The sequence below is a fragment of the Salvelinus sp. IW2-2015 genome, linkage group LG24, assembly GCF_002910315.2.
Source record: "Salvelinus sp. IW2-2015 linkage group LG24, ASM291031v2, whole genome shotgun sequence".
NCBI classification, from domain to species: Eukaryota; Metazoa; Chordata; class Actinopteri; order Salmoniformes; family Salmonidae; genus Salvelinus; species Salvelinus sp. IW2-2015.
In genome coordinates, this window is record NC_036864.1 from 7,180,703 (window position 1) to 7,194,546 (window position 13,844).

At 46.9% G+C, this 13,844-nt stretch overlaps 1 long non-coding RNA gene and 1 pseudogene across 3 annotated transcripts; both read left to right on the forward strand.

Annotated features, from left to right (window-relative positions):
* LOC111951349 (signal peptide, CUB and EGF-like domain-containing protein 1) overlaps window positions 1-13,844 on the forward strand; it is a 327,661-nt pseudogene that overhangs the window by 252,286 nt on the left and 61,531 nt on the right.
* Window positions 1,125-3,246, forward strand: LOC139022950 (uncharacterized). 3 transcript variants are annotated; one of them, XR_011474027.1, is made up of 8 exons: window positions 1,125-1,143; window positions 1,468-1,533; window positions 2,232-2,283; window positions 2,567-2,599; window positions 2,719-2,791; window positions 2,944-2,997; window positions 3,031-3,061; window positions 3,215-3,246. It is a non-coding gene; the product is annotated as an uncharacterized lncRNA (long non-coding RNA). The 3 variants fall into 3 exon arrangements; XR_011474028.1 differs by lacking the exons at window positions 2,232-2,283; window positions 2,567-2,599; window positions 2,719-2,791 and having other exon boundaries at window positions 1,468-1,536; XR_011474026.1 differs by lacking the exons at window positions 1,125-1,143; window positions 1,468-1,533; window positions 2,232-2,283 and having other exon boundaries at window positions 2,505-2,599.

Here is a 13,844-nt window from a genome sequence, read left to right on the forward strand (position 1 = left end):
TGAAGATTCCCTACTCATCGAAAGGTGTTGGAACAAATTGAACAAATAATGGAAACAAATTCATGCTAAATGTAGCGTGAAATATAAAAGTCTATACTTGTTCCTGATACAATAGTATTTTGGTTTATGCAAGGTACGCATTTTCACATTTGAGGTTATTCTTTAAATGCACTGAAAAATAAACTTTGAATCGGTTAGGGTTAGGAAAACTTCTTATGAAAAGGAATAATCTACGGCCACCTCAACAACGCAACCAATTGACAAAATAGCACTGTGTCTGTTTTAAAAACTAAATTCATAAGAAAGCAGTTGTGTAACACTCCACTATAGTCAATTTAAACCTTGTAGAAGTTCAAATTAAAACCTGGGAAAGGGAGAAGTGGAAGAGGGACCCTGGACTCAGGGCACAATCTGTCCTGGAAACAGCAAACAGAAGCGGGGGCACCTGGGCCTTGAGCTTCCGCTGGCCTCTCTACAGGTACAATGTGATGAGAATGGCTGGTCTTGAAGGAAGGGCCTGTGAGGGATGGCAACTGAATGTTTAGTTATCAAACCCTTCAAGTCCAACGTGACGGGTTGATAACGTCCCCCACCCATATCACATGTCGAGCTCTGCGGGGGGGGGGGGAGAGATAGAGACAGAGAGAGAAAACAGACAGAGAGGGAAGAACAGGGAATGAGACGGGAAAGGGTAAAGCCTGGGACAGAGAGAAAACAATGAGACGGAAAGAGAGAAGACATATCTCAGCGAGTATGCCAACAGAAAGAGCTCGAAGTGAAACGGTAAGGTGAGTTGGAGAGCTGGGCTGACTGTCCCATTCCAGCTCCCATGTCCTCATTGTTTTGGACTAGGGAGGTCAGAGGTTTCCAGAGCTTACTGAATCACTCTGTAGTGGTGAGAGGAGAGGAGGTAGTACTACTGTACTGGAGTGAAGAGTGAGAGGACGGTAGTACTACTGTAGTGGAGGAGAGGAGAGGAGGTAGTACTACTTTAGTGGAGGGAGAGGAGGGAGGTATAGTACTACTGTAGTGAGGAGAAGGAGAGGAGGTAATAGTACTGTAGTGGAGGAGAGGGAGTGGAGGTTAGTACTTACTGTAGTGGAGCTAAGGAGAGGAGGTGTAACTTGTAGTGGAGGAGAGGAGGTAGTACTACCTGTAGTGGATGAGAGGAGAGGAGGTAGTACTACTGTTAGTGGAGAGAGGAGAGGAAGCGTAATATTACTGTAGTGGAGGGAGGAGGTAGTACTACGTAGTGAATGAGAGGAGAGGAGGTAGTACTACTGGATTATGGATGGGAGGAGAGGAGGTAATAGTTACTGTAGTGGAGGAAGAGGAGAGAGGTATAACTACTTGTAGTGGAGGAGAGGGAGGTGTAGTACTGTAGTTGGAGGAGAGGAAGGGTAGTACTACCTTGTAGTGGAGGAGAGGAGAGGAGTAGTACTTACTGTAGTGGAGGAGAGGAAGGAGGTAGTACTACTGTAGTGGAGGAGAGGAGAGGAGGTAGTAGTACTGTAGTGGAGGAGAGGAGAGGAGGTAGTTTACTACTGTAGTGGAAGGATTGAGAGTAGTAGTACTGTAGTGGAGGAGAGAGTAGTACTACTGTAGTGAAGGAGAGGAGAGGAGGTAGTACTACTGTAGTGGAGGAAGAGGGAGGAGGTAGTACTACTGTTAGTGGAGGAGAGGAGAGAGGTAGTAGTACTTAGTGGAGGAGAGGAGGTGTTATACTGTAGTGGAGGAGAGGAAGGTAGTGTACTGTAGTGGGGAGGGATGGAGGAACGAGAGGAGGTAGTACTACTGTATGAAGGAGAGGAGAGGAGGTAGTACTACTGTAGTGGAGGAGAGGAGAGTACTACTGTAGTGGAGAGAGGAGAGAGGGTAGTACTACTGTAGTGGAGCGAGAGGAGAGATCGGGTTATAGTACTGTAGTTGAAGGAGAGGAGGGTATAGACTGTACTGGAGGGAGAGAGGGTAAGTAGTACTGTAATGGAGGATAGGAGGTAGTGTACTGTAGTGGAGGAGAGGATGGAGGGGGTATTAAGTTAAAAAACTACCTGTAGTGAAGGAGAGGAGAGTAGTACTGTACTGAGGAGAGGAGAGGAGGTAATAGTTACTGTAGTGAAGGAAGAGGAGTGGTATTAGTACTGTACTCGGAGGGAGAAGGAGGTGTAGTACTGTGGGAGGAGGGAGGTAGTAGTTACGGTACTGGAGGAGAGGAGGGGAGAGGAGGAAAGTGTACTGTAGTGGAGGAGAGGAGGGTAGTAGTACTGTACTGGAGGAGAGGAGGTGTAGTACTGCTACTTGGAGGAGAGGAGAGGAGGTCAGTAAGGCTACTGTATGGAGGAAGGGGATGATATAGTACTGTAGTGGAGGGAGAGGAGGAGTAGTACTGTACTACCCAATACGGGAGGAAGAGGACGGGTAGTAGTACTGTACTGTGAGGAGAGGATGAGGATGTAGCTAGTACTGTAGTGGAGGAGAGCGAGAGGAGGTAGTAGTTACTGTAGTGGAGGAGAGGGTAGTAGTACTGTAGTGGAGAGAGGGGGTTAGTAGTACTGTAGTGGAGGAGAGGCGGTAGTAGTACTGTAGTGGAGGAGAGGAGGTTAGTAGTATCTGTAGTGAGGAGAGGACTGGTAGTAGTACTGTAGTGGAGTGAGAGGAGGTAAGTAGTACTGTAGTGAAGAGAGAGGGAGGAGTATACTGTTAGTGAGGAGGGGAGAGGTAGTAGTACTGTAGTGGAGGAGAGGAAGAGGAGTGGGTAGTAGTACTGTAGTGAAGGAGAGGGAGGGAGGTAGTAGTTAACTGTAGTGAGGAGAGGGAGAGGAGGTAGTGTCTGTAGTGGAGGAGAGAGGTTAGTAGTACGTGTAGTGCGAGGAGAGAGGTAGTAGTACTGTGTGGAGGAGAGGAGGTAGTAGTACTGTTAGTGGAGGAGAGGAGAGGAGGTAGATAGTACTGTACTGGAGGAGAGGAGGTAGTAGTACTGTAGTGGAGGAGAGGAAGGTAGTGTACTGTAGTGGAGGGAGAGGAGAGGAGTAGTAGTACTGTAGTGGAGGAGAGGAGGTAAGTAGTTTACTTTGTAGTGGAGGAGAGGAGAGGAGGTATTAGTACTGTAGGGAGGAGAGGAGGGAGTAGTACTGCTTAGTGGAGGAGAGGACGAGTAGTACTGTTAGGGAGAGAGGAGAGGAGGCAGTAGTTACTGTAGTGGAGAGAGGAGTAGTAGTACTGAGTTGGAGGAGAGGAGGTAGTAGTTACTGTTAGTGGAGGAGAGGAGGCAGTATACGGTATGGAGGAGAGGAGGCGTCAGTACTGTAGTGGAGGAGGGACGAGGAGGTAGTAGTACGTAGTGGAGAGAGGAGGTAGTAGATACTGTAGTGGAGGAGAGAGGTTATAGTACTGTTAGTGAAGGAGAGAGGGGAGAGGAGGGGGAGAGACAGAGATGTTGAGAGAGAGGAGAGGGGGAATGGAGGGAGAGAGCAGACATTTGGGAGGAGGTGAAAGAGTAAGAAGAGGGGGAGAAGGGAAAGCAGAGGGGAGAGAGAAAGAAAGAAGTAGACAGGAGGACAGTAGGTGGAAGTTCAGAGAGATGAGAACAGAGATAGACAGATGGAGACAGAGAGGGCCTTATTTTAGTGCCTCAGTCTCTCCTGCCTCCAGTATTTCCGCTGAGGGAGGAGAAAAAGATTGTTGGTGTTTTTTGTGCAGGCTGGATGCCAGTCAGAGCAGACTGATCTTCTCTCTCGCCAGGGCTTGCCTCAGTTTCACAACAACCAAGAGGAGTCCAGGTACCACACAGAGGAGCTTGCCTGAAGAGTGAGAGGGGTCCTCTGAGACTCTTGGAGGGACGAGCTTGCTGTTCTGCATCTCTTTTCCAGAGTCGCCATCATCACTGTCCCGGGTAAATGCGCTCTGAGCTGTGTGTGCCTGTGCACGTTGCATGCGCGCGTAATGTACGTGTGTGCCGTGCGTGCGGGACCAGTTGTTGCCTCCTCTTTGCTGGGTGGTTGGATTCACACAAGCACAGCGCCCATAAAGCTTTCCACTTAAAAGGGACCCTTTTTAAATAGACCCTTTTAAAGGGCTTCCCAAGGTATAATATCAAACGGGTAGGACGTTTTCAAAGCCTCGCTGCCAACAATTTATACAACTATTAGAGCTAAAGTTCCTCTTCAAAGAGGCCTCTTTAGATGCCTGATTCGTCCCTCTATAGCTGCCGTTAGGTTCTGATGTCAGAGCGGGCAAGTAAAAGAAAAATTTCAGTTTTGAAGAACTAACTTGGAAGATTTCCATCTCTTACATAGTGGGCTTTTAAGATGTACGGAGCAGCTCCTCACTACTGTATAGGAGATTATTTTGTTTAACGGACTGGCAATCATACAGTATAAACCACTGAGACGGTTTGAACTGGTTAAATCAACACAATCGGTGCTTTGGTTGTATTGCATGGAAGATGTAGGCATCTATAGGTAGATACCATTGGACGGCTGTAGCAACTTCGTAGCAAGCATTAAGGCGCCCTTGTCCCTTTCAACTAAAAACTGCAGGCTCGTTGGAGGAAAAACCACACACACCACACACCCCCCTCCCTCTTCCTCTTTTCCGGTCCGTGCTCTTGTAAATTGCCATTTTAATTAAATCTGTTCAGTCTTCTCTCTCTTCTCTCTCTCTCTCTTCTCTCTCTCTCTCTCTCTCTCTCTCTCTTGCTCCGTCTTCTCTCTCTCTCTCTCTCTCTCTCTCTCTCTTCTTCTCTCTCCAACTGAAACCACATGCTATAGGTACTTAAGCATGAATTATCATGAGTGCTTTTTCTTCAACGGCGCCTGCATTGATGTCCTTCAAACTTGAGCACTCCCCTATTCCAATACCCTCCCCATCTCTTCCTCAAATACAAGACGGCGCCAGGACACTTTTCTCCTCTCTCTCTCTATGTCTCTCCCTCTCCTCTCTCCCTCTCTCTCTTCTCTCTGTCGTGGAAGTGGAGTCTCAGACGAAAGCAAAGGGATATTATGATTTTCCTGTGTGTTCATAATTAAAAGGACCCCAATTGGGACGCGCCAGTAATACCACCCAGTAAACACAGGGCCTCTCTCTTGCTGTTCATTAGTTTGAAACTGGGGTGGAGAGGAGGGCAGGAAGCTGGGTTGTTCGTTCACTTTAACAGAGGTCCAAGCTGTTCATCTCTGTTACCGTTTTTTACAATCCCTTTGGCCACTATTTCAGAACCTTGTGGTCATTTTTCAAAACTCTAAGACCACAAAATCAAAACGGTCATCACTGTAACCACAGGCTGTCCAATGTTCAAAAACCATTGGCATTGTGCATTTCATATCTTTAAAGAAACCTTGCACGTGCAGAATCATTGGTTCAAATAACTAATCTTATTCATGAAAATACCATAGGAACATTCATTTAGATCTCCCACACACAAGATACCGATAGTTTTCACTGTTGTAGTTGTTCGTCAATCATTAAATATTGTAGTACCAAAATATGTGATACATGTTTCATTATTGGTACCACAACGTAAAGTACATCACTGTTAAAAGAGGAACTAGTAAAGAGAATTACTACCAGACAGTGGAATCATTAAACAACATCTGAAATGTATTGATTAATACAATAAAATCACTAATAGGTTTCTTTTGAATCAAAGCAAAAATAATTAGCTTACAAAAAAGAAAAAAAACTACAGTAAAACATCAATGCAATGTTCCTCACCTGCTTACTGTTAAAAAAGCAAACAAAGGATACTACTGTCCTGTATTTCCATCAAACCTGTCTTGCTGGATGTTGGCCATAGGTTCTCATCTTTCCAATCCAAGATGGCGTAGCAGTCGGACGTGTCTCTTTGGTCTTGTCCTGTTCCCGTGTAAATAGTCTTCGTATTTTTCGTATACATTTCGTATATATTTTAATTTCACTTTCATCTAGGAACTGACATATTACATTCCTACATTCCGCCTCACCCAATGTGGTACGGGACCTTGTTATTTTTTATACTTTAGAACCCGTAACCCCAATCAGAAGCTAGCCAGGATAACTAGCAGCTACTAGCTAGTAGTCAGTAGCCACTGCTCCGCGTCTTCACCCTTCAACTTCGGACACAGCCAGCTTCGAATTACCGGGCAAATACCTGCCAAGTCTGCAAGCGCGATATCAACCCAGAGCATATAGGAACTGCTTTTTCTCTCCACATTCACCGGATTCCTGACGCAAGCTCTGGACAATTATACCGTATCATCACAGCTAGCTAGCTGCAACCGAGTGTCTACTACTGGCTAACCACCTCTGTCCCGGAAGCAAGGCACCAGTTAGCCTTGGCTAGACCTCGAGCTAGGCCCGATCTGCCGGCTAGCTGAAGAGGTCTACCAGCGAATTCTTGGGCTACCATACCAGCTACAAGCTATTTAGGCCATTTTTTTGCCGCTGCTTAGTAGCTTTCACCTTCTTGCACAGACACCAAGCCCCTGCTTATTAGCCGGATATTACCCACCAATTTACCAGCATCGGACTGTCTCTCGACAACAACGCCGGCATTCCTGCCGTAATCCCTGAGCCACTACTTTCTGATCCTCACAGCTAGCTTGTAGCTAGCGCAGCTAGCGCCACTGCCACGAAGCTAGCACCAGTTAGCAAACACAATTTACAATCACAACCTCTCTTTCGCCATCGCCATCTGGCTTCCGGATTCTCTGTCGACACGACCACGTCTGAGCAGACCCCTCCGTCTGAGCAGACCACCCCCGGGGCTTACTAACTTTTAACTTCCGCGTGCTTAGCTTAGTGGAGGCCTCCCTGCTCCATCTACGCTGCCCCCTGGGACCACTATGATCACTTGGCTACATAGCTTGATGCATTGCTTGACTGTCCCATTAAATTCACGTTACTCCATTCTGTTTAATTTGTGTTTTATTCTGTCGCTCTTGTCTTTAACTCAGGATCTGTGTTGGTAGTTAAATCCGACCCTCTCTGCCTAGTCGTCGCCATTTTTTACCTTGTTGTTTGCTGTGATAGACTAGCACCCTTTTATTGCTGCTGTTTATTTACCTGTTGTTTAGCTAGCTCTCCAATCAGACCTGCAATCACTTTATGCCTTATTGTATGTCTCTCTCAAATAATTCAATATGCCTTGATACTGTTGTTTCAGGCCTAGTTATCATTATTCATGGTTTTGGTTTTGCAAATGACCCTGTATTCCACTCTCCGTACCTCTATACCTCCTGGTCCCACCCCCCACCACATGCCGGTGACCTCAACCCATTGAGACCGGCATGTCCAGAGATACAACCTCTCTTATCATCACCCAGTGCCTTGGCTTGGCTCCGGCTGTACCCACGCCCCACCATACCCCTGTCTGCACATTATGGCCCAGAAGAATCTATTCTACCACGCCCATAAATCTGCTCCTTTTATCTTGTCCCAACGCTCTAGGCGACCAGTTTTGATATCTTTAGCCGCACCCTCATCCTACTACTCCTCTGTTCCTCGGGTGATTTGGAGGTAAACCCAGGCCCTGCATGTTCCCCAGTCACTCTCATTTGTTGACTCTCTGCTTGATCGAAAAAGCCTTGTCTCATGCATGTCAACTTATCAGAAGCCTTCCTCCCTAGTTTGCCTTACCTCACCTTTAAGCACAACTCTGCCCAACCCTGATGTCCTTGCCGGTGTCGAATCCTGGCTTAGGAGCCACCAAATTCTGAGATTTCCATACCCAACCTATAAACACTTTTAAATTCCGTCAAGATAGAAACTGCCAAAGGGGGAGGAGTTGCAATCTACTGCAGAGATAGCTGCAAAGTTCTGTCATACTTCCAGGTCTTATGCCCAAACATCTCGAACTTCTAATTTAAAAATTTAATCTCTCCAGAAATTAAGTCTTCTCCACTGTGCCGCCTGCCTTACCGACCCCCCTCAGCTCCAGCTGATGCCCTGGACACCATCTGTGTAATTGATCGCTCCCCATCTAGCTTCAGAGTTTGTTCTGTTAGGTGACCTAAACTGGGAATATGCTTAACACCCCGGCATTCCTACAATCCAAGCTTGATGCCCTCAATCTCACACAAATCATTCAAGGAACCCACCAGGTACAACCCTAAATTCCGTTAACATTGGGCCACCCTAATAGACTATTATCCTGACCAAACCTGCCCTCCAAATACACCTCTGCTGTCTTCAATCAAGATTCTCAGCGATCACTGCCTCATTGCCTGTAATCCGCCACGGTGCCGCGGTCAAACGACCACCCTCATACTGTCAAACGCTCCCTAAACACTTCCCCGAGCAATCTCTCTTCCATCTTTCAGATTGATTCTTTAGAAAGGAGATGCTTGAGGACAGTAGTGTTAGATTTGTCTGCAAAGGGGGCTCCTAGCACCCCTATCTAAAGAGGTAGTTTGGACCCCTAATGAGGCACATGAAGGGCCCCCATGGTCTGTTACTCTCACCACACCACAGAGTGGGGGGGGTGTTGTCTTGGTAAACGTCCTTGTGAGAGAATGCATTCCGTGGGTATTGAAGTCCCAGTGATGTTTTCTTTAGAGGAGGACCCACTCCCCCTCTCGCTTCATCCTCTTAGTGCCCTCCCTCTCTCCATCCATCTCTCTTTTCTTCTGCCCAACATGTCACCTCAATGACCATTTTGGGTTTTCTTTTGATGAAAAATATATATATATATATATTTTTAAGAACATCAAGGTGTCTAAGTAACTTTGATGTGCTCGCCCACACTCGTACTTACGCTCATCACTCACTCACACACACAATACATTCATCATAAGACATTCGTCATCTGATCCCTGCTCCCGACAGGGAGAGATTCCAAAATATTCTCAAAAGTTCCGTGTAACTTGTCCAGACCCTTCCCAGACCCTAATGATATCTTCGGCTGCGTTTTCCTGCTCCACTCCCCTGGCCCCCAAAGTCTCTTCTGTTCCCCCCCCTCTCATCTCCCCTCTAATGAAGATTTAAATACTGGGGGCATTTAAGTTATTAGTGCGCCGGGCTGCTGTGTAAATCAATGGGCCGGGGCTGAAGCCACATCAAACGGGTGGGATGTACAGCCACTGGGACTGAAAGAACAGAACCTCAGATCACCACTGAACTGTGGAGGGAGGAGAGGAGGACTGGGGGAGGAGGGAGTTGGACTGTGTAGATCCGTTAAATTAACACTTGGCTTAATTGATCCTGGCATATGCTCTCTGACTGGGACTTGTCTGTGTGTGCGTGTGTGCAAGAAATTGTGCGTCTGTGAACATGTGTCTGGGAGCAGCTCTTTAATGTGTAATACATAATGACCCCCTGACCCTCAGTGCACTCAGCCAGGAAGTCAGAGAGCATGAAACCGGCTTTGTGCAATTAGGGAAGGAAAACATTGGGATCCACGGCCTCCGTTTGATAAGCCTCCGTCCCTCCCTCCCTCTCACCCCTGTCTCTCTCACACACACACACACACAACAACACACACACACACACACACACACACACACACACACACCACACACACACACACACACACACCACACACACACACCACACACACACACACACACACACACACACACAGCACGACACACACACACACACACACACACACACACACACACACACACAGAGAGAGAGAGGAGAGAAGTGTGATTGTAAAATGACTGTGTGGATCTACAGAGTTAACTGTGCTCAGCTCTGTCCGGCCAGCGCTAACCGCGACGCCTCTGAGCTATCCCCACGAGCGGATGGAATGGGAGGCAGGCATGTTTAACACATTTCTTTTGCTCAAAAAATCTCACAGCACATGCGCCTTGAGGAGTCCTGTAGTGTGTTTGTGATGGAGGGGGAACTTCACCCCTTCATTGTGTGAATGAGATGTTTAAATAGGCCTTTTCCCATCAGCCCACTCTCTGTTAGTCCAACTCGGCTGCTGTCAGGCTCTTAAGCCCATCAGTCAATCGGTCCAGACATGGTTATGACCCCTCGTCAATAGGGTTTCAAAAAACCAGGGAACTTTCAATAAATTCACTGGTTTTCCAGCAACACGGTTGAGGACTCCCGGAGTAAGCAGGAAATCCAGAACCTTCCAACCACGATTTCTGGAAAACCAGAAAATGTTATTGAAAGTTCCCAGAAGAATTTTACAAACCATAACCCATCAATGTTTCTAGCATGGCTCGTTCTGGGGCTGTAGGATGAAGCACATCGAGACAGTCATCTGATTCATCTTGCAAAGACCGTTGGTCTTCAACTACAGGTCTACAGACCCATCTACCACTAATATGATTTCTCTCCACCCTCCACCTCCCTCTCCCTCCCTCCTCTCCCTCACAAAACCAACACAATAAACACCTAAAAAACATCCTCTAAAGCTTCAAAAACCTACCACCCCTAAAAACCTCATCCACAACTAAAACACAAACCTACACAAAAAATCAAAACAAACAACACCTCACTCCTCCCTCCCGCCTCACTACTCCCCCTCGATTAACCGACCACCTCATCTCCCCTCCCCTAAACCCATCTCCCACTCCTCAATCTCGCTTCCTCCTGACCTCCCTCCTCCCTTCCCTCAAGGAAGAAGACGCATGACAACGCCTGCCCACATCTGCAGGGAACCCCAAGCTGGAAGGGCGTGGCTTCGCGAGTGCCGCCCAGGTTCGAGTTGGCAAAGAACCCAAAGAGTACTGCTTCACTGTACGTACCATTCCACGGCTATCACCCACCACAGGAGACCCTAAACAGCCCTGTGGTGATAAGATATATGCGGGCTTTGGAACATGTTCAGTTGGGTCCACCACTCCAGAAGCACAAGGCTCAATGCCATGACTGTAGTTTCTGGTGTTCCTACTGTGTCCTGTTGGTGTTATTCTGTCTTGTTTCTCCTCTCTCTTTCTCTCTGTCCTCTCCTCATGGTCACTCTTCAGTCTCTCTCAGCTCTCTCTCGTCTCTCTCTATTTCTTCTCATTCCTCTCTCTCTCATCTCTCTCTCTCTCTCTCCTCCTCCTCTTCTTCTCTCATCTCTCTCTCTCTCTCTCTCTCCTCTCCTCTCTCATCTCTCTCCTCTCTCTCTCTCTCTCTCTGCTCTCTCTCTCTCTCTCTCTCTCTCAGAGCTGTGCTCTGCCTCACCAGTGTCTCCTAGAACAGATCACCCTCATTTGATTAGATAAGCAGCAACCACCTCGGGAGGCAGGACTGCGAACTAACTGCAATGGGTTTTTAGAATTGATTTATGCTACAGTGCTAGCTATCACTGAGCCAGACAATTATAGATTCAGTAAGCCAGTATAGCAATAATCTGAATTATCATGAAAGCATATTAAGGATGTTCAAAAAAAAACTTCACCTCATACTATTTTCATCCTGTGCGCTGAGCCACGGAATTTAAATTCAACTCATGATAGCCATTCAGGAGGGGAAAATAAGCTTTTTATTAAGTTACATTTTATTTGGTAACACATTTTTCCTGCTTAAAAACGCCCAGTGAAACATTGTGAAATCCTCCACTCTTATCTCATGTGTCCACCGACTGAAGAGGAAGAGGTTTGTTATAGTCGCGGACGTTATAGTTTAATTTGCGGTGTGAAGAGGAATGCTCGAGCGGAGTTGTCGGCTGTAGCGGAGCTGTAAGATAAAACACACACATCTGAACACACACACGCTGACACGCACACACACTGACACACACCACACACTGGACACACATAACACTCGAACTCACACACACACCACACCTGACACACACACACCCACTGACACACAATTAACACTGACTCACACACTGACTCACACACACCACACACACACACACACACACACACTACACACACACACAACACACACACACACACACCACACACACACCCACCTCACACACACACAACACCACACACTGACACACTGACAACACACACTGACACACACACACAACACAACACACACACACAACACACGACAACACCACACACACCACACACACACACCACACACACCACCCACACCACAACAACACACACACAACCACACACACACACACACACACCACACACACACAACACACACACACACTGACATACACACGCTGACACACACACACCACACTGACACACACAACACACACTACACTACACACGACCACACCACACTACACACTGATCACCAGACCACTGACTACACACACACACTTACACCACACATGACTCACACACATACTGACACACACACACATCACACAATACATCACACTGACTTCACCACACAACACACACACACACACACACACACTGACAAACGCATAGCCACACACACACATACACACACACACACTCTACTCTGCAGTGCTGTAGTGAACTTGTGATAAAAGCTCCGGGTTGGGCTGGAGACGCAGAGCACGGAGAGGAGCTTTATGGGCTTCAGCTCCTCTCTTCGGTTGTCTCTGTCTCTCTCTATCTATCTCTATCTATTTCTATCTCTCTCTCTCTCTCTCTCTTGTTTTCTCTCTATCTATCTATCTCTATCTCTCTCTCTCTCTCTCTTGTTCTCTCTCTCTCTTGTTCTCTCTCTCTGTCTCTCTTGTTCTCTGTCTCTCTCGCTCTCTTGTTCTGTCTTCTCCTCTCCAACCCACCCCCCTCCTCTCCCCCTCTTTTCTTCCAGGACAAGCTTGTAAACGTCAGAGCAGGGGTTATTAACAGGTCTCAATGCGTATGATTATACTCCCATAAAAATACTTTCTTTTTATTCTGCCCATCACTCACTCTCTAAATGTTGTTATTTCATTCTCTCTCTCTCTCTCTCCCTCTTCTCTTTCTCTTTCTCTTTCTCTCTCCCTATCTCTCTCTTCTCTCTCTCTCTTTCTTTCTCCCTCTTCTCTCTCTCTCTCCCCCTCTCTCTCTCCGTATCTCTCACTTTCTCTCTCTCTCTCTCTGTGTCCTGGTCCAACCCAGTGTCTGGTGAACCCATGTCACCTGTCATGAAGAGAGCAGATAGAGCATAGGGAACAGAGGGAGGCCGGCTCCGGTCAYGGCTCACATTCTGCTACTTTATTACCCTACATTAGGAATGTACTCTGGGGCCTTCTCACTGTTATTGTTGGGGGACTGTGTCTGAAGATCATAAGAAGCAGCWCACAGTGAATTAATGTCTGCCCAAGCACTTAAAAACAGATTTCTCTTTTTGGTGTAAGGTATTTGAGTGTATAGTCAGGGTGTTTGTGTGTGTGTGTGTGGGGGGAGATGGGGGTGTAGGCCTATACCGCTCCCTTACAATCCTTGTATGTTGCCAGTGACGTGTAACTATGGGAACGGAGGCTGCCAGCACATGTGTGACGATACGGATGTGGGGCCGGTTTGTGGCTGTCACCAGAAGTACGCCCTGCACTCAGACAGCAAGACCTGCATCGGTGAGTGACAACAGACTGTACTTCATCTCTTTGAATCATCTCTGCCACAAACACACACACTAACATACAGGCACACCCACTCACGTATGTAACACACGCACACACACAGAGAGAGCGAGAGAGGCACACATTTCCCTCAATTTATATACCTTACAAAACAGTGTAGACTCTAAATTGACACACACATCATACACTTTTGTTCAAGCAATCAACTTCCTCAATACTCTCAAATCACACACAGTACCAGTCAAAAGTTTGGACACGCCTACTCATTCCAGGGTTTTTCTTAATTTGTACTATTTTCTACATTGTATAATAATAGTGAAGACATCAAAACTATGAAATAACACATATGTAATCATATAGTAACCAATATTTTACATTTGAGATTCTTCAAAGTAGCCACCCTTTGCCTTGATGACAGCTTTGCACACTCTTGGCATTCTCTCAACCAACTTCATGAGGTAGT